The sequence below is a fragment of the Tiliqua scincoides genome, chromosome 5 (assembly GCF_035046505.1).
Source record: "Tiliqua scincoides isolate rTilSci1 chromosome 5, rTilSci1.hap2, whole genome shotgun sequence".
Lineage (NCBI taxonomy): Eukaryota > Metazoa > Chordata > Lepidosauria > Squamata > Scincidae > Tiliqua > Tiliqua scincoides.
In genome coordinates, this window is record NC_089825.1 from 52262523 (window position 1) to 52286061 (window position 23539).

Genomic DNA, 23539 nt, shown 5'->3' on the forward strand with positions numbered 1-23539 from the left:
TTCATTCTGGGTGTGATGATCAAAATGAATTTCAAACTTCCAGCATCAGAGCTTGGAAGAGATGACCCATTCTCATAGGTACAATGTGCAGACATCATAGAAACTTGTGCTACTATTGACATAAATTGCTGGAGAGTCAAAATCAGACTCAGAATTGAGTGGCTTGGCTTCTATTCATTCATTGTTTAATTTGTTAAATCATTACCGCTGGAAACTGGATGTAGAACTTGCGGGGCATGTGGTCTGATCTGGCAGTGCTATTCTTTTCCGCCATCACTGCTGTGGCATGCCAAAACAGCTTCTGATCTTTCTTACCCCTAGAATTCAAGTGGGTTGTGGCATGCATATTACAGCAAGCAATGAGTCACAAGCCCTGAGTGACAGAGTGGCTGGTTAAAGCAATGCTACGAAGGAATTTTTTTTCTTGCAGTGGAGTACATTGATGTGAATATTTCCTTTCAATTTGCACTATTTCACTCGATCCCCTGAAGGAGACAAGTGGGCGGTCTCGCTGGAATTGGTCAGTCCCCCATCAAAGAGAATAATTGCCTGTGATGTGATTTATTTTTTTTTAAAGAAATGCAATAAATATTAAATGATTAAAAGTAACACTAGCTCCACAATTTGATGACATGGGGCTGGTTTGGACTATGGTGTCTGAGCTGCCCCTGAGCTGTGGTTTGAGATGGGATCACATGTGCTGCCCCCCTCCTGCCACATAATTCCTTTCCATTAATTGCAAGATGGTAGTATTTAGGTTGTGTTTGAAGGGAAACTCAGATGCCTCCTGCTGACCATGATTAGAAGAATGGGAATGTTGACCTGGAAGAGGGAACTGGATAGGTTCATCATCACAGGGAGGTGGCCAAAACAAGATTATTCCAGCTTCTGCATAGATTTAAAGAATATGTTTTAAATTTGGGTAGCAATAAAATAACAAGCAACTGGATCACTACATTGAATGCAGTTTTCAACATCTCACATTCATCTGTAAATACATAAAATTCCTTGCACCCTCCTCATGGCCATGGCTGTCTGTGGCTCACTGTGGCTCATGGGGTGTGGCAGTGTTCGGGGTGGGGTGGGGTAGCAGCACCTGTGAGTTGTGCTGTGCTTTCCCATCTGTGAGAATGCTGGATGTGCATGTTCCCTGGCCCTGGATTCTGTCATCTGGGGGTCTTTGCATGTCTTCTTGTTGGTGGGCTCCCTGATAGTTTTAGGACCCTGTGTGTACATGCATGAGCTTCAGGTCTGTGGGCATCTTCTTAGGTGGCATGGTTTGTCTGGCATTGTTGGATTGTGCTTGTGCACTTGCTTCTGTGGGTGGAGATGGGCTGGCATCTGGGTGTGGGCTTGTATTGTGCAGTTCACAACATGAGTTGGCATTTGCCAAGCAGGCAAATAAAGGTGAGAGAGATGATGTGGTCCAGGACAGGTAGTGTTGTGTTGTGAAGGTTCTGGGTAGGCAGTTGTGCAGCCAACTTTGGAATAGTTGTTACGGGGCCAGCTAAGTCCCTGATGGTTCCTCAGGTCACATGACCAAGAACAGCCACAGTTCCAGTTCTAGTCAGTAGATGGGTGGCACTGCAGTAGTTCCTGCTGTGGAGATGGCATAGACATAGAGAGTAAAGTGCTACAATTGCAATCCCTGGCTCAAGAACCCTGAGCTCTTACATATGTGTTTGAGGGCCCAATCCTATCCAACTTTTCAGCACTGATGCAACCATGCCAACTGGATGTGCACTGCATTCTGCAACAGAGGGCAGTCACATAAACCTCCTCAAGGCAAGGCTTTTCCTTTATCTTGGAGGTGCATTGTGACTGCATCACTATTGGAAAACTGTATTAATACTGCAGTGGCTCCTGCACGTTCCCCTCTGCACATCCATTAATGCTTTTTTAAAGGCTTACCAGGAAGTGTATCTTGCTTTAAACAGGTTACTGTAAGCATTCCAGCTTATAGGGTGACTAGAGCAGCTTGCTAGCAGCCTGAATGCCTAATGAAACCAAACTCAATTGCTGCCTGTTTAGCCTTGGGCCTAATTTCATCAGGCATTCAGGCTCATGATGACCTTTTAAGGTAAGATGCATTTCCTGGTAAACCATTAAATAATGTTGATTGATGTGGGGGGGGATGCGTGCGGGGGCCCTGGATCCACAGATAATTGAAACCATGGATATTGGGTCTACGAATACAGGGGCCCACCTGTGCTGTATATACAGAAAATGAGCCGTCTTGTCTAAACAGGCCTTGCTGAACAGCCTTGTTGTCTGAAAATGAGCCTTGTTGTCTGTAAAGTTTGTTCAGTAAAAATGGATTGGTTGCTCATTTTCCTCCAAATGTCATTCAAAAATGTATTTTGTGAGTCAGGTTAAAGAAGATGAGTTTTTAACTATTTGCAGTTCTAGTATAAAACATCTGACTTTCATTCTTATTTGTAAAAAAAGAAACTTATTTGTATGGAAATACTGAAATGGCACACTTAGTATATTATTCTCATCAACTTAAACCAGTTGGCATTTGCTTCTTTTCCCCTTGGTGTCAGATGCACAGGAAAAGGGCCATAGGCAGCATCAAGGAAAATGATGTTATTTTGCGTGAGTATATCCCACACAGATGCCATGGAAACATTTGGTGAGCCCTGCAAATGCTATGTTCAATTCCCTGTGAAGTCAATTAAAGAATTAAGACTTTGATAATATGCAATGATTATGTCAACAGAACTGCATGGAGCCTTTTGCCTTCCATTTCACAGGTCTCAAAGATGCAGATCGGTTTTATGTGGGAGGCTTAAAACATAAAGGACAGAAACAGAGATTACAGGGTTTTTGCTGCTGGAAATCTCAAGAACTAGGAGAGTGCTGCAGCGAAGATAAGGGGAGATCAGTGGGTAATATTGATTCAGACATTTCACTGTTGGGGAACCTGATCCTTGAGAATCAATGCTGCAATCCTGGAGACAGAAAGTCTAGGGCCAGGTTTATAGTGCCCTCTTCTCTAGCATAATGGCACAATGTGTGGTGTCATGCAAACATCATGAGGAGGTTCTGAAGGGCTATCGAAGGGCTTATCATGCTGATCCCTTGAGGTTCTGGCAAAAAAAAGGCATTCTAATCTATTTCTATTACTGACAAGGTAAACTGCCCCAAAAGCCTTGTGAGGGTTTACCATAGTAGCAGTGGCTTGGAGCATTCCTCTGCAGCTGCCATCTTTGCCTATAATGCAGTGTGCCCACCCTCAGTTGCATGCAGTGATGCTGCAAAAAAAGAACACATACTAGCCAGCCGAGAGGCTACTGTAGAAAGCTACAGGACACCACTGCCACCAAGGTCAGCACCCACAAGGGAGACTTACATTAGTGGTTGCTGTGGCACTGGCCTGGAGTGCTCTTCAACAGCTGTTCTGGCAATCAGCATATTTCTTTACCAATAATGGCATGCTGGTTATCAAGGCATGCATTGCATTAAAAGTAAAAAAAGATGGTAGCCACCAGCATGCCTGGACCATCCTCCACTACTAAGCGGGTACCCACAAAAGGCACTTAGATGAGTGTCCAGTCCACACAAACCAGGCACTGGGACTGGTATGGAGGGAAAAGGCCAGAAGCAAGGCTCTGTCCACCACACTTAATTGGCATTCTCAGGCTGCAATCGCAAACACGCATGTGAGAGGAAACTCATTTGAACACAGTAGGACTTACTTCCAAGTAAACACGTATAAGTTTCTGCTGTATGTAATGTTTTCACCTTTTGTAGCGATGGTGGCCAGGATATGGTACTCATTTTAGGGAGACTTCTTTGGTATATAGAATTTTTCTATTTTCCTTGCCAGGGGCTGGATACTGAGCTAACCATGGATTTCAGTACAGCAGTTATTTTCACTAGTAGTACTGAGATCTTATGGTAGGAACTATTAGGTCTGTATACGTTTATACCAGTAATCATGTTCCCCTTAGCGCAGGGGTTCTCAAACTTCTTGGGAGTAAAACTCCTGAGGTAAATCTTGGCTGGGGAGGGGCAAAGGCTGCAACACAATCCTCAGAATCACACTGCTAATGGGGGCTGGTGTGGTTACTTACAGGGGGATGCCACGGGCTCTAAGAGATGAGGGGAGCCATGTGGAGCCTTCCACAGGGCTCCCCAGTCTCTGAATACTAAAAATAAGCGCTCAGAAAACCACTTTTGGTATATACCCTGCACCTCTTGGAGCCCGCGGCATCCCCCTGTAAGTTAAAAAAAATCCCTTGGCCCCCAGTAGTGGTGCAATACTGGGTATCGTGTCCCTGCCTTCCCCATTCCCCTGCTCCTTATGGGGCCAGAGGCTGAGGCTCTCAGGCTGGGCTATCAACACCCCAGTTTGTGAACCTCGGCTTTAGCGGAAAAGCAGAATTGTAAATAAGTTTTGTTTCCAATGAAATAAAACAGTAATAATATACAACACTGTTTATAAAGCGTACTTCTAAAAGCAGATTTACGTGGAGGTTCAGACAGCTTAACAGTCTGCCAAATATTCAGCAAATTTAGAGTCCCTTTGTAAATATTAAAACAACTCAACTTCATGAAAAGAAAGTGCCCTACTATAAATTACTGGTGGTTTTTACATGTATCCATCCTAAAAAAATGATAAAGAAGAGTATAGGTTGTAAATGGTTCTATACATGATTCCAGTTTCCTTGTTAATATCTGGCAAATAGTTGAAATTAAGCACTCTTCAGAAATTCATGCTTTTAAAGTTGGTTTTGTCTTTAATATAACATTTACAGACTATGGGGGAACTATTGAGTGTTCTAGCACAGTGGCAATGCCTAATCTTGTTCTTCTGTTCCCTAGAAAGATCCCTAGATTTGATGTGGCTTGTGGAGTCCCCCCCCCCCCCCAATGTCATGATAATTTAGAAACTGCCCCCATTTTCAGTAAAAAGCACCATTTACCTTTGCTTGAGGAATTGGGATCTGATTGAAACAGGTGTGACTTAACTCAAGCGTGTGTCACCCATTTGGAAGTATGACAAAGACAAAGCACTTTGAAAGACTGTAGAAGCTCTCCACTTTGGAGACCAGAGGGACCAAAGGGGTGTGGAGGAAGGGAATCCTATGGGCTGAGTCTAAATAAATGAAAAACAGGAGCAAGTAGTGGAATGTAGACTGGATAAGAATTAACAATGTTCTTATCTGAAAGCAACTTCTGTGTTTGCTTGAGCAATGATGGTGGAGACGGTCCACATGGAACATCTCCACTACCAATGGAAGTGACAGCCTTTCTTAGGAATGCTACCAAAACTGGGATCCCCGTGGCAGGTTCTCACATCCCCCTTTGTAATGATGAGCAACATTCACTCTGCCATCATCAGGTCATGAGTTCTCCCATCCCCATTCCACATCAGGTGTCAGTAGGGAATTCACTTGGTAGTGATGCCACACTACAGAAGCCTTGGGCAGTTTTTGTTACCTGGGGAAAGGCAGTATATGAATTTGCTAATAAATACATAAATAACAATATAGGAGGGGAAGGGGCAATTCCTCACATAGATGACATAATAATAATAATAATAATAATAATAATTATTATTATTATTATTATTATTATTATTATTATTATTATTAATAACAACAACAACAACAACAACAGTATTTATATACCATTTTTCAACAAAAGTTCACAAAGCGGTTTAGAGATATCAAATAACTAACGACTTCCTGTCCCACAATCTAAAAGATGCAAAACACTAGCAAATCACCACTAGAAAAGACACTGCTGGGGTGAGGAGGGCCAGTTACTCTCCCCCTGCTAAACAAAAGAGAACCACTCACTTGAAAAAGTGCCTCTTACCCAGTTAGGAAGGCTTTTTTTTAAGGAGCATCTTTGTGACAGAAAGCTAACTGCTCCTGCTCTCAGACTAGAAAAGCACTTTCCAAACAGTGTACTAGGAAAGCAAATGAGTTAAGCAGCAATGCTGGGCAAGCTTCCCTGAAATGCAGTCACTACCATTCCTTCCCTGTGATGTGGTGACTCTGTAGCCCTTTGTGGATTTCATTCCTCCATAAAAGGGAGCAACAAGAGTGTGTCTGTAGGTCTGCTGATACACTTTCTTTATATGCTGCTAAAGTCCCACTCCCTTTCTCTTGATGGAGAGCATTTATCTACAGCTGTGTTTACCAAAACTTTCAGCACCAGGGCCCACTTTTTAAAATGACACTCTATCTGGACCCACCTAGGTTTGCAAGACTAAAAAAAGTTTCACATTACAGGCCACTCAAGCCTCTGTTTTTCTCCTTTTTACTATGGTGGGAGGGGTTTGCCTTCTGAAGCATTTGTTGAGCTCTTCATATATCGAATCAGGACCATTCTGGTGGCCTTACATTCCCCCTCACCTGTTCTTCAATATGCCAGGGCATATGTACCTACTTGTGAGTAAACATACATGTGTCTCAGTTTCACTTTCCATAGGGTTCAATAATTTTTCCTTGTCAGCTATCAGCTTGTCACTTTCAGTTTCATTCCCCACCAACAATCAGGTAGCAACCCACTGATGGCTCCCAACCCACAGTCTGGGAAACGCTGGTTTACAGTGTTAAAAGCTCTTCATCAGGAGAGATACTCCCTGTGATTAGTGTTGGTGACGGCAGACAAATGCTATCCACTAGGAGAGTAGGGGATGGGACTTCTGCAGTATTTTGGGAGAGTGCCACAGCATGAGGGTGGACTTCATATCATGCTCCTATTGGTCCCCCATGCATTTTCTTTCATATGAATAATGGCATCTACACAAAACTGTTGAGTTGTATAGATTTTTGGGTACATTCAGTTCATATAGAATGCTGCTCTCCCAACTAACCTTAGCACAAACTGTGTACCAGCTAACCTTGGTGCAAATCCCAAAGAACAGTGCAATCCTCAAAATTTCCTCAGAAGAAAAGTCCACATGTAGAAAAGTGTTTCCTCAGGGTGGAAGGTTCATAAATCACTGGCCTCAAAGAATCTACACCATACATCTATATCACCTAGTGATGTCCCTGGGGCATCTGTCTATCCTATATTGTGGGATTCTTTCCAGCTTGTAGAACCTGAGGATGTGGACAGGATTGTCTGGAGTGTGAGACCATCTTTTTGCCCACTCGACTCTTGTTCGGCATGGCGAATTATATCTGCCAGGGGGACGGGGGACGGGACTGACCGAGTAGACAGGGAGGGTGGTGAATTCTCCTCTGAGGGAGGGAGTACTGCCTCCTTGAAACACCTTGAAACAGCTGGTGGTTTGCCACCTCCTGAAGAAACCCTCCCTAGATCCTACTGACTTGAACAACTTCTGCCAGTCTCTAATATTCCATTTCTGGGCAAAGTGATCAAGTGGGTGGTAGCGTACCAACTCCAGAGGGTCTTGGATGAAGCTGATTATCTGGTTCCTTTTCAGTCTGACTTCAGGCCAGGGTTTGGGACAGACACTGCCTTGGTTGCCTTGGTGGATGACCTGCGCTGGGGAATGGACAGGGGGAGTGCATTCCTGTTAGTTCTGCTGGACCTCTCAGTGGCCTTCGACACCATCGACCATGGTGTCCTTCTGGGTCAATTGGCTGAGTTGGGGCTTGGAGGCACTGTCCTGCAGTGGTTCTGCTCCTTCCTGTCTGACAGATCCCAGAAGGTGGTGCGGGGGATGCTTGTTTATCATCCTGGCCTCTTAGGTGTGGGGTGCTGTGAGCCTCCATTCTGTCCCCCATGCTGTTTAACATCTATATGAAGCCACTGGGAGAGGTCATCCGGAGGTTTGGGGTAGGGTGCCATCAATACGCTGATAACACCCAGCTCTTTCTCTCCTTTCCTCCTGACTCCAAGGAGGCAGTCAAAGTTCTGAACCGCTGTCTGGAGGTTGTTGGGAGCTGGATGTGGGTGAACAAGCTGAAATTCAATCCTGATAAGACAGAGGTTCTCCTGGTCCAGAAGTCCAAGACTCAGGTATTGGACTACCGTCCTGCTCTGAATGGGGTTGCACTCTCTCTGAAAGAGCAGGTCCGCAGCTTGGGTGATCCTGGATCTGCAGCTGCTCCTGAATTCCCAGATGGCAGCTGTGGCCAGGGGAGCCTTTACATAGCTTAGGTTGATTCGCTGTTTGAGTTGGTGCAACTCCATCTGCTGTCCAGACGGGGCAGGGTGCTGTCCAGAAGGGGGTCAAGCTATGGCCTAGTGAATCTGACCTTTCTGCCTGTTCTCTCTGTGATCCTTGTGGGGTGTGGCCCTAACCTTTATTCTTCCCTTCTCCTCTGAGCACTTCCTCTTGTCCTCTGACCTGTTAAGATGGTGCACACCAGGGCTCTGATGCCCAGGCCATCTTGAGCACAAGGCATGCAGGGCGAGGCAGCTCCAGGGGCTTGCTATCTCTAAGTGTTAACTGAATCTATGATCCTAATCAGATGCTGTAAATATACACTCACTGGAACTGTAAGTAAATAACTCCTTTTTTTGCAACTTTAACAAGCCATTGCCTCTTTGTCTTTTTTATTGATTAGCAGTCAGCCGGGTGAGGGAGGTTACCTGGGGTGATATCCAAAGGGGGGGGGGGTCTGCTGCTTAATCTACTCTGCTTCACTCCCCAAAGAGGAAACTATTTTTAATTTCCTCCAACATTCGCCAGCTGTGACCATACCTGAGTCATTCAGACCTGGCCACAATGATCCATGCTCTAGTGACATCCAGATTAGATTACTGCAATGCGCTCTGCGTGGAGCTGCCTCTGAAGACAGTCCGGAAACTACAATTAGTGCAGAATGTGGCCACCCATGTGGTTACTGGGGTTAATCGGTTTGACTCAGTCGGGTCGCTGTTTCGGCAGCTACACTGGCTGCCAGTTCGTTTCCGGGCTGAATTCAAAGTGCTAGTTTTAACTTTTAAAGCCCTATACAGCTCGGGTCCAGGGTATTTGAGGGACTGCCTCCTTCCATACAATCCAACCCGTCCTCTCAGGTCATCAGAGGGTGCCCTTCTGACTGTGCTGCCACCAGTGGAGGTGAGGGGGATGGCGGCAAGAAAGAGGGCCTTCTCGGTTGTATCTCCATGTCTGTGGAACTCCTTACCCCTAGAACTGAGAACAGCTCCCTCTTTAGAGTCCTTTCAGCAGCACTTAAGACCTTTTTATTTAAAGAAGCCTTTTAATGCTGACACAAGGGGGCATTTTTTCTTTTAATTTTAGGTTCAAGTTTTATTGTTTTGTTGTTTTTAAATGTTTTATTTTTATACATATTTATATATTTTATGTTTTTATATGATTTCTTTTGTAAGCCACTTTGACTGCCCTTTACCAGGATATAAATTCTATAAATAAATAATAAAAGTTTAACAGCATTGATCTAATTTTTGTTACCTTTTGCAATATTAATATAGAGCAGCAGTGCCCAAACCCCAGCCCGGGGGCCACTTGCAGCCCTCAGGGACTTCCAATCCGGTCCATGCGGATCCCCCAGTCTACAATGAGCCTCTGGCCCTCTGGAGACTTGCTAGAGCCTGTGCTGGCCTGACACAAGTGCTCTCAGCGTGAGGGCAACTGTTCAATCCAGAGGCGTAGCTAGGTCATTTGACACCTGGGGCCCATAAATTTTTGTCACCCCATATGACTTAATTAAATTAATTATTAATAATTAATTATATTGTTTAATTAATTCACTTTTTATACCACCCTTCCTCTAAGCAGCTCAGGGTGGTGTACATGGTTCCTCCCCTTATTTTGTCCTCACAACAACCCTGTGAGGTAGGGGAGACAGAGATAGTAATAGTCATGACAAGGAATGAATAATAATAATGGCCAGAAAAATAAATGCAGTGAATATTTCCCCATGAGCAATGGATGAAATTCTGCATCAAATGGTAGATAACATAATGGTATTCTTCCTAAAAGCCATGATTTCCAGAATTTTGGTCACTAGGGTGTCACCCCCCCCCACCCCAGAATATCTCATTGGTCTGTTTTGAGTTAAGGCAGTGGTTCTCAAACTTTTAACACTGGGACCCACTTTTTAGAATGACAATCTGTCCCGGACCCACCAGAAGTGATGTCATGGCTGGAAGTGACATCATCAAGCAAAATTAATTTAATTATTTTAAGAAAAACAGATAAATAAGGGGAAACCAGCCCTGTTTCACCAAGTGAATGTTCTCTGTAGCCTGCCTGCAATAACCCCCCCCCCCCACACACACACACAGATAAAGCAGTGAGATTTTTGGCCCTCCCCAGTGCCCACCTTACCAGCTCAAGCCTCTATTTTATTATTTGGGGAGGGGTGTTGCCTGCAATAACACCCCCCCCACACACACAAATAAAGCAGTGAGATTTTCAGCCCTCCCCAATGCCCATCTTACCAGCTCAAGCCTCTGGTTTATTCTTGGGGGGGGGGGGCTGCCTTCTGGAGCATTTGTTGAGCTTCACTTTCATTAGATAGGGACCATGCAGCCAGCCTTGCATCCCCCTTTGCCTGACTTGACCAGGAGCCAAGACGCATTTGCTTACTCATGAGTAAACGCAACCTTGTGGCTTATTTTTGCTTTCCATAGGGCTCAATACATCCCTCTGCTTGGAGGGAGAGACTTCCTTCTTGGGTGTTTTTTGGGGGCTGCTTTCATTGGATAGGAACAATTCTGGTGTCATTGGATTCCTCTCAGCCTGTCCTTTCTGATGAACTATGGCAAGTTCGCCTACTTGTGAGTAAACGTGCAATATGGCTCAGTTTCATTTTCCATAGGGTTCAATGCATTTTTTGGTTTCTGATATTTTGGCCATAACTTTTGATGGAAAGGAGATATTTCAATCTGATTTTTTGCATTGCATTCCACTGGAAATTCCACATCCAACGGTATATGGCATGATGGGGTTACACCTAACCTTTGTGATGTTAGCGATGTTGGGGCATTTGTGGTGTTACACCCCCTTCAAGGGTGGTACCTGGGGAGGACCACCCCCGCCCCTTGCTAGCTACACCACTGGTTCAACCTCTCGTGTGAGCTGTGGAATGAGGGCTCTCTCCACTGCTTGCTGTTTCATGTCTGTGATGCAGCAGCGGCAGCAATGGAAAGGCCAGCCTTGCTTTGTGCAAGGCGTTTTATAGGCCCTGATCTATTGCAAGATCTTCATTCATTCATATAAGCTCCATCTCTAATATGTTCATTTTTGTCAATTTATGTAAATTTATTCAAATTTGAAATGTAAATTAATTCTTTTTTTCCTGGCCCCTGTGTCGTACCCTTGGGTCTCACTCCCAGGGTTTTGGGTGCTCAGAGTTGTTGGTTCTGAACTCTAGAGCCCTCAAAGATCCCTGTTCAGTAGTACTGCCACCACCCTGTAAGAGCCAGTGCCTCAGTCCAGGGAAACCAAGACCCTTTAGGCTTAACTGTATCCCTTGTAGGCACTGAGCACTTTCTTTACTTAAAAGTCTCAGTCCTCAAGTTACTAGTCCACAATAAGGATTTTTAGTAGCTTGCTGAATGGCTAGGCAGGATTCTGAACCTTTGTCCCCAACAGACAATGAACCAACATGGTAAAAGGATTTTCTACTTTATTAAATACATAGGGTTACAAAAGGTTACAAAAGGCAGCAAATGCTAGAGGCATAAAACTTCTAGGAAACATAACAGCATAAATTGTATTGTATTGGCAACCTTCAGTCTCGAAAGACTATGGTATCGCGCTCTGAAAGGTGGTTCTGGCACAGCGTCTAGTGTGGCTGAAAAGGCCAATCCGGGAGTGACAATCCCTTCCACACCGGGAGCAAGTGCAGTCTGTCCCTGGTCTGTCTCCCTGGCTATGGGCCTTCCTTCTTTGCCTCTTAGCCTCAGACTGTTGGCAAAGTGTCTCTTCAAACTGGGAAAGGCCATGCTGCACAGCCTGCCTCCAAGCGGGCCGCTCAGAGGCCAGGGTTTCCCACTTGTTGAGGTCCATCCCTAAGGCCTTCAGATCCCTCTTGCAGATGTCCTTGTATCGCAGCTGTGGTCTACCTGTAGGGCGCTTTCCTTGCACGAGTTCTCCATAGAGGAGATCCTTTGGGATCCGGCCATCATCCATTCTCATGACATGACCAAGCCAACGCAGGCGTCTCTGTTTCAGCAGTGAATACATGCTAGGGATTCCAGCACGTTCCAGGACTGTGTTGTTTGGAACTTTGTCCTGCCAGGTGATGCCGAGGATGCGTCGGAGGCAGCGCATGTGGAAAGCGCTTAGTTTCCTCTCCTGTTGTGAGCGAAGAGTCCATGACTCGCTGCAGTACAGAAGTGTACTCAGGACGCAAGCTCTGTAGACCTGGATCTTGGTATGTTCCGTCAGCTTCTTGTTGGACCAGACTCTCTTTGTGAGTCTGGAAAACGTGGTAGCTGCTTTACCGATGCGCTTGTTTAGCTCGGTATCGAGAGAATGAGTGTCGGAGATCATTGAGCCAAGGTACACAAAGTCATGGACAACCTCCAGTTCATGCTCAGAGATTGTAATGCAGGGAGGTGAGTCCACATCCTGAACCATGACCTGTGTTTTCTTCAGGCTGATTGTCAGTCCAAAATCTTGGCAGGCCTTGCTAAAACGATCCATGAGCTGCTGGAGATCTTTGGCAGAGTGGGTAGTGACAGCTGCATCGTCGGCAAAGAGGAAGTCACGCAGACATTTCAGCTGGACTTTGGATTTTGCTCTCAGTCTGGAGAGGTTGAAGAGCTTTCCGTCTGATAACAGCATAAAACAACAAAGCTAACTAGCTAACTCTATTATTTCCTAACCCTCACCTGGGTCAGCTTCTTTTGTAGATCCTCAGGCCAGTTACCTATGGCCACATGGTCCTGGCGGGCAGGATGTGCACCCACCTCCTATCTCACCAAGATACAAGGAACAAAGACCCTGTCCTCTGGAAGTGGGGCTGGAAGTTCCCCTCTCAGCTCTTCCCTCCCCCCTGGAGATCTACAGCTGCATTCCATCCTTGATGGGCGTCCTTCTGGCTGCCTAGGTGCTACATAATCACCTTCCATTGAATTGTAAATTCTTAGCAGCTAGGACGGAAAGCCCCTTGCAAGCCCCTTCTGTGTTACTGGATTACTGTGGTTCAGGCTTGCAATGCTGCTAGGCCTAAACTATACATATTCATGACACCCTGACACAGTGTCAGAGAGATGATGTGGCCCTCCTGCCAAGATGTTTGGACACCCTTGCTTTAGAATACCAATAAAAATCAAGTTTCTTTCTTCAGCACATTAGGTAAACAAATATTAGTTAAGACTATCTTATGCCCAAGAGAATATTTTCTTCAGACTTTTATGGCATCATTGTGCCATTAGCAACAGATTGGTATGCATCTATATGTTAATACAGTGAAGACATAACAGAACAAACCACCCATTGTGAAAGTTTCTTAACTCACTTGTAGGCAAGGACAAAACAAAAGCTCTGAGGAATAGCTGTTGTGATGGTCTGGCCTACAGATTATGTGGAAGGAATTGTTTTTGTGAGGCCTATATTAATTCTTCTTCCAGCAGGAAGAACTGGTCCCAACATTAATTTAGCCCCCCTCCCTCCACTGGGGCAGAAAAAGTCAATGTCAGAAGAATTATTTATACTTATTTAGAGTATCCATGTACCACGTTTCCACCAGTTAACAGGGGTTTCAGACACATGCAAAACTCAGTAGTTTACTGTACCAAGTATGAGAGAACTGAGGACAAATTCAGTGAGTCTTTATAAAATTGACTACAGCCCTTGAGAGCAAGGGTGTCAGACGTAAGGCCCACAGGCTGGATGTGGGCCTTAGAAGCAGTTCATCGGTCCCCATAATAATTGGGTTCTCCCAGCACCACCATCAGCTGCCCTTAGCTGCTAAACTGCAAAATGATGCCATGGCAGAAGGGGTGCTGCTGAAAGGGTGGCACTGGGAGAACCCAGTTATCACACAGCAGCACCACTTTTCAGCAGCAGCACTTCTGCTGAGGTGTCACTACTGAAAGGGCAACCGGTGCAAGAATTGGGCTCTCCCACCCTATCAGAAACCCTTGTATATTTTCTCTTCTGTCATTTGCAGCTAGTGGGTTCTTAGGTAAGAGCACACTGCTGATTTGTACTCATCACCTGCTTCATGACATCACTTCCTGGTTAATGACATCACTTTCTGCATTAGGCCATGAAAGCTTCTCAGCCTGCTGTATGAAATGAGTTTGACACCCCTCTTTCAGATTAAGAGAGAAAAAACAAAACACAGGCAAAATTGTTAAGAATTATCAACTACTTATTGATTTTTGCAAATTAAAACACATTAGTGATTTCATTATGTACAAAAATCAATCTTTTTTCAGGTCTTGCTTATATATCTGCATGTTTTATTTGCTTATAGACATCTTTTTTTAACTGCATGTTTTATATATATTTATGTATCATAACTGACAGTAGGTTCAAGAAAGTGAAAAAGAAGTACACCTTCAGATCAATTTATGGACCTGACAACTGACAGCCAGACCAATTCTGAGCTGCCCTGTGTGTGGGGCTGCAGCAACGCAGAAATGGCTGCTGATACATCTAGTGTACCCCACACCTCAGGAGAAGGGGACTTTTGTCTCCTTCCAGGGTAAAGTGAGTAGCCCTGCAATGGGGCTACTCAGTTCTATGACTATCCAAGGGTTGATACAGAATTTAGAGCCTCCATGTCAGGCGGTCAGCTCAACATGGAGGACTCACCTCCTTCCTGCCCAGCTTCTTCCCCCCCCTGCATGCCTCTTCCCCGCCCTCCCTCTGCCTCTCTCCTGCCTCCCCCCATACCCCACCTACCTCTCTGCTGCCCAGTGGTCCACATGATTGCTGAGCAGCAGAGCTCTGGTGCTCCACTGGTGCTAGCCCAGTGTCAGCCAGTGCTGGGCTAGCACTGGTGCTCCACTGGTGCTTGGGCCCGCAAATATGCCTTATGGGACATTTGCGAATGTGCGCACCAGCAATAAGCTGGCACACACTCTTTAGTATTGGGCCCTGACACAAGGTGTGCTGATGGCCACTAACAGTTGGCTTTAAACAAAATTACGTTCATTTATGGAGGATCTACCTTTCAATGGCCGTTATCCATGACCCCAGTTTTAAATTTAGTATCCATCAGTGTTTGCATCATAGTTTGGCAAGCAAGCTGCTGGAGTAAAAACTAAAGGAAAAATGTTCATGGCTGAGGATATGGCCCCAAATCTAGTCTATCAATTGACTGCTAAGGATCTGCCTAAACTCTTCTTGCTCCTATTTGTCTCCAAAATCCAATTTATGAGAGTTGAGTAAGTGTGTGTGGAATGGGATAGGAATACAATTGACCATAATGATAATGTTGACAAAGGGGATGATAAACTTTCCCCAGCATGTATATAAATTAGCAGCAATAATGAAGCCTGCCACTTTTTAAAGGGTTGATGATTTATGTAATTCTCCTTAAGTGCATAAGAATGCAGATCTGATGGCTCTGTGATTTCGCTTACAATAGCATGTGTTCATTCAAATATGACACATTATATTCTACTCATCCTAGTTTAGGGCTGTCTTCTCCAGATGAATGTAGGAAACAAGGCTAGACCTGTCATCACTAATGAACTTGCTATTGGGCATATCGATTTTGGCATTTCATTTCTCACTGATTGTATCATCTACTGGTTTGTTTTTTGCATGCATTTGCCCTCTCATTATGAGCAGAAGTTACAAAGCGCCTGTCAAGTACAACAGCTGGCAAGTGCCACTGAACCTCTGACTACCACCCCCAATGATTATCTCCTTTGATGTCCCAATGACCAGAGCTTGTGCAGATTTTTCATTGACCCAATGGCTGTCATTGGTTTAAAGAGGTTTGTCAGTGTTGAGCAAAACAGTATGGCAGACAGTTGCGGAAACGTTTGAATCTGACTTCTGAGGTTGTGGACAAGTTACATTCACCCTTGTCTGTGTCAGTATTCAGAGGATCTTCAAATAGCATTTGTGTTTGTGTGTTATTTCTGTAACTTTGGAGGAGTGAAAACAGATTCCATTACATCCCATGCTTACATATGTAATAGGGGTGCAGGGCAGAATTTCAAAATAATTCTTCTTAAAAGTCATTAACAAGAGCTGGCTTTTACACGCACACGTACATACACACACACTTATCCTATCTAAGTTCCCCTGTACTGATGCTGTGGCACTGACATGGTTTCCGCTGCATCCTGTGTGTGAATTTTGCAGGTTGCAGGTCTCCTTGGGACAAGGGGACATAAGCCCCAGCTGGTGTAATAGGTCAAATCGGACCTGCACCCAGTAAGTAGCTGTTGCAATTCCATGGTTATCCATGTTGGCGGATCAGGCACAGGAAGGGGATGTTGGCGGATCAGGCACAGGAAGGGGATAGGATAGGGTGCGCACTGGTGCTGCCAAATCTGGTCCAATTGCTAACCTCCCCCACCCCACTACACCCCTCCCGACCCTCCTCAACCCTGATTTGCCTTTCACATAACTCACTTACTCCAGAGGGTGTTACTCCATATGACAGTGTTAGTGGGAAGGCTCTGGCCTTTCCACTGGCTCTGCTTGAAGGCATGCCATTGCAAAGTACTTTATGGCACTTTTGTGATGACTAGTGCCAGCAGAGCGTGTGCTCTGCTGGCACAAGTGGGGACTAGGATTGGGCCGAGAGAGAGAGTTTCTATCATATCTATCTTCCACTCTTCTTGACCCTGCAGCTTTGTACTGATGGTGTTTCAACTGCATTGATAAGAACATAAGAACAGCCCCACTGGATCAAGCCATAGGCCCATCTAATCCAGCTTCCTGCATCTCACAGCGGCCCACCAAATACTCCAGGGAGCACACCAGATAACAAGAGACCTGCATCCTGGTGCCCTCCCTTGCATCTGGCATTCTGACATAGCCCATTTCTTAAATCAGGAGGTTGCACATACACATCATGGCTTGTAACCCATAATGGATACTGTGGTCATTGTGTGACTTCTGTTCAAATGAGTACTGCAAGCTGCAGCTATGCCTATACATGGATTCTTCATACAATGTTTGCAACGCTCCCATACATGTGCAATCTCCCTGAAGCCATGTTTTATATAAGAACTGGAAGGGGTGAGTGCTAAAAAAGGAAAAAGATAAAATGTGGCATCTTCCTGACCTTTGCAACCCGATTCTTCATATTTAGAATGGAGACACCACCATCTGGTTGAACTTGGAGGAGAAAAAGGAAACAAACCTGCCAATCATGGAAACAAGCTTGTGTAACTATTTGCAAAATGAGCTCCAAATGTTTTTTTTATGCTTCTGCAGCATTCCCACTGCAATCTAACAATTGAGTATTTCGTACACATGAAATGCTAATATTGTTAAAAATTAATAGGGCCGGCTACTTGCTGCTCATTTGTTTGCAAAGAATCAGTTGGGTGTATGGTGAAAATCCCTGAATTTCCCCCTTCTCCATTCCAAAATGGGCCAACAAAAACTTTAGGATTACTGCTATTAGGAGTCAACACACATACCTGGTAAATCCTATTGTGAAACCAGTGTTACTTCCTTATGTGCAAATATATTTCTCATTGGGGGATTCATGTGCAATTGAGAGATGTTTCCATTTGCGACAGTTTCACAGATGAGGCAGAGCCCCCTCTCAATTTTTTTTTACCCGCTTCCTATCCCATAATGCTTCCTGGTACTGACAGTGGGACCACAGCTTTCCAATTTGCATGAGTGAAAGCAGCAGAATCAACCCCATGAAGTGCAGTGAATGAAATGTTATGCAGATTTAAATCCTGTTGTCAATATATTCAAGTTTCTGTGTAAGTAAAAGATGATTTATGAGCTGTGTGACATTTGGTGACAGACCATCTCTCTTTGCAGATTCTTTAAAAAAATCTTTTCTCCGTTCCTGCAAGTGGTGAGACGGACAGCTAATGCTTGGAGGTGCAGGTTGCCAGGGACCCAGTTTTCCACTCCTTTAGTCTATGGTTTTATCCTGAGAGTAGCTTAGTGCTGAATGCTTGATTCTCTTGGGATCTCATTACAGCAAGGGAGTTTTGGAGCAATTGAGCTCTTGTTCTGCCATCCTTTCACACAAGTTGTACAGCACAGCAGCAGAGAAAATACTCCAGCGTTGCAAACAGATACTGAGAGCAATTGTACATTTCTGAGAGTTACTGAAGCCCAAAGACCTGAGAAGGGCATTTGTTTCAGTTTTCTTGCAACTGAATTAAAATCACTTCTCCTCTGTTTCTTAATACCAAAGGAAAATTCAGTGCTAACTGCTGAATCAAGAATCTTCCACTGATACAGGAAAGTGTATATTCAGTTTGTATAAGGAGCTCTGAATAAGCAATGGCAATGATTTAAGCATATGAGCAGCCTTTGCATATACCGGGCTTTGGTTGGTGCCCTAAATGTACAGTATATGTTTTGGTTAATATATAGTATTCTGAATACCTTGACTTTTTAAAAAATCAAGTTCCTTTCCCTCATGAATATTGTGAAAAGCTGTTGTAAACTCAGAAGCTATCGCTGAGATCCTATATACACTTACCTGAAAGTTAGTACACTTACCCACTTAGGGCCCGATCCAGATCTTCATGCACTGGCTCATTGCTGGTGCGCACTGTCATAAACATGCCGTAAGGCACATTTGTGAGCAGTACCGTGGGCCCAGCACCAGAGCTAGCCCAGTGCAAGTCCAAGCTGGGTCAGCTCCAGCACTGGATCTATGGTTTGCCATCTGGCACTCCTGTGAAGTGCCAGGTGGCGGAGAGGTAAGTGGGGGCATGGGGGAAGGTGGGGAGGAGGCATTCCAGGGCAGGTAAAGGGGAGAGGGAAGGTGTGGTGGGGGAGGGGGGAGGGCAGGAGCAGTTCAACTCTGCTGGATCCAGAGCACTCTGTCTGGCCCCACACCCCAATACGAGGCTTTTGGATTGTGCGCCAGCTCCACAGCTGCTGCAGAATTGAGTAGCCCCATTGCAGGGCTACTTCCCTTACTCTGGAGGAGACAAATGTGTCCTCCTGAGGAGCTACCGCCAGCTGCCCAGTGTAGGCAGGATACCACAGCTGCCAGTTTTGGTGCTGCAGCAGCCCTGTGAACTGGGCAGTTCAGGATTGGGCTGTTAATATAATGGGACTTACTTCTAAGTATACATACATAGCTTGCACTGTAAGTTTGGAAAGGGATCATATCAGATAAATAAAGGGACAGGATTTAGCTTTTAGCTCTGCCTTTCTTTTTCTTTTTTTTTCTGGGCTTTTTCTTCCTTGCTAACTCTGACCCTAATGGGCGTCCAGCTGCACTGGAGTTGAAATAAAATGTTGCAAACATTTGGCATAATGTTGTAATTCAACTTGAACATCTTGAATATTTACAAATTTTCCTTTCCTTTTGAGATTCAGCTTAAGAAGGCTATTAAAAACCAACTGGAAGTCTTACTGAAGATACTGGAGGCAATAATTATAAATGTGTTAAATTCAATATTTACACCCCAGTTTATGGGGGTCAAAACTGGGAGAAGAGGGGGAGCAACACAGGGCAAGGAGGTTGCAGGAGGGGGTGAATCCGTAGTGGTGGTACTTGCCACATCCTATCCCTCTGTCAGGGCCCCTCCCAGAGGCCCTGACCCCCAACTTACCCTGGAGCAGGCACCCCATGCCCAGGGTGGGGAGGCTTCCCTGCCCTTGAAGGGGGCAAAGTAGGTTGGCTCACCCCAACCAGCAGAGGGGGCTGGCAGGGCAAACAAGGAACACAGAAAGAAACAAGCCAGGAACAGGAAAGGCCTTTTCTGCCCCACCTGGAGGAAGGGGAGGGGCCAAAGGGGGCGGGCTTGCTCCATAAAACAGGGAGGCCAGGGATGAGAGGTGGTCAGTGTGAAGCAGGGAGCTGTGAGATAAATGGCTCCTGCTCCAGAGTTTGGCAGCTCTGCTAGGGAGGAGGACAAGGGTGCTGGAACCTCCTCCCCCCTTCAGCCAATCTGAGGCCTCCCTGGGGGTGGAACAAGCCTGCTCCAGGCCTCTCCAGGGCAGGGACTCTCCACCCTCATTTTGCAGCCTCTCTTCTCCTTGGACTTGCTCCTTGGAATTCCCCTTTCCCATCTGAAGCCTCCCATTCTGCTTCCTCCACCCCTGCTGGACACAGCACACTTGTTTTGGGCATGGCTGCATCAGCACGGGTGAAGGATAGGACTGGGCACTAGGTCCTGTTAAATTCACTCAGGCTTACTTCTGAGTATACATGCATAGATTGCACTGCCATTCTCAGGTAAGCATTTATAGAATTACAGCCTATGAGAACAGAAGGCAGTGACATTCTAAGCTGACTCACAGCCCAATCCTGAGCTGCCCAGAACATGGGGCTGCAGCGGCACTGAAAATGGCTGCCACAGCATCCTGAGTGCTACCCAGGCAGCACCGGTGGCTCTTCAGGAGAAGGGGACTTTTATCCCCTTCTCCCTTGTAAGGCAAGTAGCCCCGCAAAGGGACTACTCGATTCTACGGTGATCCAGGGTCAGTGTAGAATCAAGAGCCTCTGTGTTGGGCCGGTAGCCTGACACAGATTCTCATGATCCAGTGGAGTGAAGCTCTACAAATCCTGCCTCCCTCCTGCTCCATTCCCTCCCCCAGCATGCCTCTGCCCTGCCCTCTCCCAGCCCTCCACCCCAAAATGCCTTCTCCTGGGCGACTGTGGAGCGGCAGAACAATGGTGGTCTACCGGCACTAGCTCAGTGCTGGCCAACACTGTGCTAGCACCGGCACTGAGGGCTGCAGACGTGCCTTATGGCATGTTTGCGACAGTGTGTGCCAATGGTAAGCTGGTGTGCACTATTTAGGATTGGTCCCTCAGTCTCTCTCATTCTCCAGAATGTTTTCCCTCTGACCTTTCAGTATCACCTTATTTCAGCCTTCTCTGAATCTGCGCTTCTTTCAGAACTCTCAGACTCTCCTCTTGCTCATGTCTCTGAAATTTTCTAAGCCAGCTCCTCTGCAGCTACTCCAGAAACCCAGAGAAAGAGGTCTCTCAAGCATTCAATGGGGGGCTACTTTACATAGGTTATACTGCCTTTCAGTTTTCCTTTGGGAAAACAGAGGCCAGCATAATTTGGCTATCCTGTGCACCCTAGGTCTGACGTTGGAAGGAGTGCTATTCTAAAATAAAAGAAACATTTTCTTTTACTTCTGATCTAAACTGCCACTGGGTGTTCTAGATGAAGTGGAAATGAAGTAAAAAACCAGAAATATTTTGGTATGTCTTTGTAAAGAACTTCTTCCTCTTCTAGTTTGCATTGTTTTGTATTGGCAACTGTTACAAAATATACTGCAGGGATTTCAAATGAAAAATATTTGAGATTACATTCGAATGGCTCCTCTGTATTAAATACTTGTCCCCTTTCTGAAATGAGTGCACGTAGTTCTTAGGAGTATATTATTGCAGTAGATATTCAGTGCATACCTAAACAGCAACCTGCTATTCCCAGTGTTGCTCCTGTTTGAAACATACACTACCATTCTGCATTCTTTTCCATTTAATATTAAGCAGTTTTTAGTATGAATATTCAAGTCTCAGTTTTTAGGGCAAACACACAAGCATCACTCACGATGTCCCCTGGAGGTAAGCAGAGAGAGGTCTTTAGAATTGTTCTGAATAATGAACCGCCCAAGCCTGAGCAGCCCAGCACCCAGGGCTGCAGCGGTGCCAAAAATGGCTGCCACTGCATCCTAAGTGCAACCTGGGCTGTGCCGGTGGCTCCTTGGGAGGAGACATTCATCCCCTTTCCCTGGGTAAGGCAAGTAGCCCCATGATGGGAGGTTGGCATAGAATCAAGAGCCTCCGTGTCAGGCCAGCTGCCCGACATGGAGTCCTGCCTCCCTCCCACCCTGCTCCCTACCCCATCATGCCTCCTCTCTGCCTGCCTCCCCCCACCCCTGAATGCCTCCTCCTCACCTCCCCCCATGCCCCCACCTACCTCTCTGCTGCCCAACGGTCCACACAACTGCGAAACAGTAGTGGTCCACTGACACTGAGCTAGCACCAGCACTGAGGGCCGCAGACATGCCTTACAGCACATTTGCAACAGTGTGTTCCAGTGGTAAGCTGGTGCACACTGCTTAGGATTGGGCCCTAAGTCCCCATAGGCAATATCTACTCCAGCAGACTTTAGGTGGGCACCATCACAATTGGGGGGGGGGATTAGTGGGAGGAGGAATGAAGAGCAAAATCCAACACCACCTTTCTGTAGGAGAACTTGGTTCTATGGAATCTGACATGGTATATTTTAGCTGCATGAGGTGAGAGAAATCTAAGAATGGATCTTCCATCACTGGAAGTAATGGATTTCTTTAAATAATGGAATTTCTCCTTGTGGATTACATGGTGCCAGGGGAACTAAAGGGGCTAACTCTTTTCAAAGCAAAACGCAGGCCACTTTTGGGCTCTGTCCTTTTACTGTCCACTCCACCCTTCTACCACAGGGCTCTACCCCATACTAGTTTTTTCCTCCTCATCTTTCAAGGGTTGATAGTCTTGTACCACAACTAGGCTTTACCTTAGAAATGTCAGATTTGGGGATGCATCTGAGTGGGAGATGTAGAGGTATGGACTCCTCCCACATCACCCCCAGTAACACATGGAGAATCATGTGGCCATGCCCCATGTTTTCTAAACACTACAGGCTAACACACTGTTATGGATAGTGTATTAACCAGCTTCTAGTTCCCTATCAAAGGAGCCTGAAGTGAACTCCACTTCATTAGTATTCAGTGTAAGTCTCTTTCAATGCAGGTAAGAAATTCTATCTTTTAAGTTTTGAGCATATTAAACTCTCAACAATATGCATCTTTACCTGATCCTGACCTGATCAATATGCTAATATTTGCTTTGTTCTCAAGCATGAGATAATATGTTGATGTAATACTGCCATAAACTGTGAATGATGGGCCATAGGATTAAGGACCTGAGGTAAAGTGTCCGGGTCTTAGGTGTGTTCCTTGGTTTGATCAATTGTCCTGTGAATAGGAAAGTTCAATAGTAAAGGAAATTGATATTCTACGGTAATATTGCAGGGATATTTTAGATAGGCAAATAGATGAGCTGGTTTTGCTTGTGTCAGCCTGGTCTTTCATTTTAGTACCAACCTTGATGTCAGTATCTTCTTCAGCATTCTAGGTGGACCTGGTTTGAACATGACCTTATTATATTTGTGCAACATTTGCAAATGTCTCACTATCATTTGTTGAAAAACAAAAAAGGTAGACTAGATACGCATTTGAACAACATGGGCTAAATAACTCTGGTATAACAGCATGCAGGGCCAGCCCATCCATAAGGGCAACTGAAGCCATCACTTCAGGCAGCAAATGTGTGGAGGATGCCAATCTATGTCTATATTTGGCTGCTGCCTCAGACATCAGGAGGTCTTGGGCCAGCACTGACAGCATGTATAATATCACAAAAGCCATTAAAAATGTGCCCTTTCTACTAAGAATAACAGCAACATTTTGGTTCTGTAGCAATCAATGTAGTTATACTTTAAAACAGGGATGTCCAAACTTTTTGGCAGGAGGGCCACATCATCTCTCTGA